Source organism: Sciurus carolinensis, chromosome 1 (genome assembly GCF_902686445.1).
Source record: "Sciurus carolinensis chromosome 1, mSciCar1.2, whole genome shotgun sequence".
In the NCBI taxonomy this organism is placed as follows: Eukaryota; Metazoa; Chordata; class Mammalia; order Rodentia; family Sciuridae; genus Sciurus; species Sciurus carolinensis.
The window spans coordinates 119,544,415-119,547,123 of NC_062213.1; the positions used below are offsets into that span (position 1 = coordinate 119,544,415).

The following is a 2,709-nucleotide window of genomic DNA, read 5'->3' on the forward strand; positions in this document are numbered from 1 at the left end:
AAATAAGTAAGAAATATACCAACGAATGAAACATACCAAATGTTGGTAATAAGCAAGATACCTTCCTTTGGGAAAATGGCTGTTTAAAAAAAAAAATTCCAGTCTGTATATGCAAAGTAAGCAAGGAAATTCAGTCTTTTTCATTTTTTCTTCTTTAAAAATCCATTACTCCTAAAATAGCATTCCACAAAACTGGAAGTGAAGGACTAAAAGGCCAGGAGAAGGGAGAAGTGAGGGAGCACACACCATTAACACAAAAAGAAGTAAAATTGTACAAACTTAAGCAGTTTATAAGACTAGGATCATCATACTCCAAGATAACAAAGGCTGGTTGAAGAAATTCACCATTCTGCAGAAGCAGGTGTTCATGCTTCATGAAGATCAGTGAAGAGCAATTCACTGCCTTGGAGCAATCCCCTTTCCCATTCCAAATCCTGGTTTTGGCACCCTGACTTCATGGGGAGGGCCTCTCATTCCACCACCCAGTCCACCTCGAGGATCTCCAGGTCCTCACAGGTGGTTATTTTGATGGTTCCCTTCCCGGGCAGCTCGAGTCTTCTTCTCTTCCACATTCAGTCAGACTTCACCTCTGAATATGATGGGCCTGTTGCTAAGGAGCTTCTGAACAGGCTCAGAATCATTAAACACAACAAAACCAAAATTGGGTAATTTTCCACCACTATTTATGCACAGCTCCACCACATTCCCATAATTTTGAAATAAATCTTTAAGTTCTGATTTGTCCACTTCATGAGGCAGGTTACCAATGAAGAGTTGGTGACTATCAGAATGTCTCACAATTCTTCAGGCTCAACATCACCTTGCTCACCAGTCTCATGGATTGGTCTGGGTCCCCTCTAAGGAGGAATTTTTATTCGCTGTTCTGGTACTCTTTGATCCCTCTGAGGCCTCTGAGGTGGAATCTGAGATTCAGGCTTAGACTCTGGATGGGGCTGTAAAGCTGGTACTTTAACAATGTGAGGTGGTATCCCAGTAACAGCAACAACTCCACTGGGAGGAAGGTTCTTACTGGTCACAGATGCTCAAGAAAATGTCCTCAAGTCTTCCTGTACTGTCTGAGCTATGTCTGTAGGTGCTGGAGAAGAACTCTTCTGAGCATCCTCAGGAGCAGTTTTTCTAATACCGGCTCAGACTTTTCCTCTTGGATTTCAGATACGGGTTCTTGCTCTGGTTCTGGTTCAGGATCAGGCTCTGGTTCAGCAACGGGCTCCTCTAAATGTTCTTCCAAGTCATTACTGACAGTCTGATCACAGAACATTCCAGAATCATCAGGTACCACCTCACAAGTCTGCTGTCTTTCTTCAGGCTCCTCTACTTCTTCCTCAGATTCCTCCTGAGGCTCAGTGACAAAGCCACCAAAGACCTCATCTTGGTATCTGAAGATATCATTCTGAACATAGAATTTATTTGCAACAGAGCCCTCAAGGGCAAGGACAAATGTTTGCATGAATCTTCTCAAAGCCTGGTTGTTGTTTGATAACAGCCCTATCACCTGGACCAACACACCATCATTTAGAGTATCATGAGCATCAACATGGCAAATCTTGGTGTGGCATTTGATGAAGTTTTGTGACATCACTTTCCTCTGAATTTCTTTCTGTCCATAGACTGTGTTTGCTGGCTTTCCATTTGAATCCAATCCCCCATGGACATAGAATCTATGCAGCATAATCTGGGGCCTGGTTCAGCAGTGTGTAATACTGTCTCACAAATTCCCACCCAACCAGTGGGGGACTAGGCTTCTCCATAACCATTGCTTTGGTCAATTCAACCTGCGAGGCTGAGTGGGAGAGGAACAAACTTTGTCCCACAGCACAGAGGGTGGCAGGAATCCCTCACGCAAGTACGTCCACCTGTCATCCTTTTGATAAGGTTATCTTTAGAAGAACAAAACCCTTCCTTGTAAAAAAGAGATTCTAAGCATTCTCCAGAAGAGAAAAATATTAATAGATGGTTAACATCAAATCTGCTAAAAATGAAATACTTGTATGAAATCTAATAAAAGACCAATTACTTTTTAGGGAGCTACATCGCAACAAATCAAATTGTGACTACCAAGTTTACATCTTCATTAGTTCTAAGTAGCAATGTTGGGGGGATCAGAGGATACCATAAACAAAAATTGTATCTTAATAGTAAAACATAAAATAAAATAAATATTTTCTACTTTTTTAATAGAAATTTTCGCTTAACAGCTTTCTGTTTGGAAACCATCAAGACATCTAAACTGCAAAACGAAGTGTTTTCCTTAACCCAAATCCCTATTAAACCTCATTTTTTTTCCCACAGGGCTTGGGAAACTAAGTACATAGCTGAGCATTAATCTGATTTTTGTCAACATCAGATATCTCAAGTAAGGGTCACACTGAGAACACGTTTTTTTTCTCTCTTTTTTTTTTTTTTTTTGGTGGTGGTACTGGCAATTGAACCCAGGGAACAGAACACATTTTCTGATTCCTACTTTGGTACCTTAAAAAATGAATATTCCAACCCAAAGTTATAGTTGTGAATGAAGAATTCCAAAACCTTGAGTTTGTATGTGATATAGATTCTAACCATGCTTTTAAAACACTGATGGCAAAATCAGAGGCAGAATTAGTGGGAAATGAATGAGACACAAGTGACGAGTATCCTTGGCACAAGCCCCTTCCAAGTTCCTGAGAGAAACACAGTCGTGTATTCAGGGAT

The 2,709-nt window shown here is 40.7% G+C and overlaps 1 pseudogene; it reads right to left on the reverse strand.

Annotated features, from left to right (window-relative positions):
* Positions 1 to 396: 396 nt before the first annotated feature.
* LOC124963684 (ras GTPase-activating protein-binding protein 1-like) lies at positions 397 to 1,775 on the reverse strand (annotated as a pseudogene).
* Between the last annotated feature and the right edge of the window lie 934 nt (positions 1,776 to 2,709).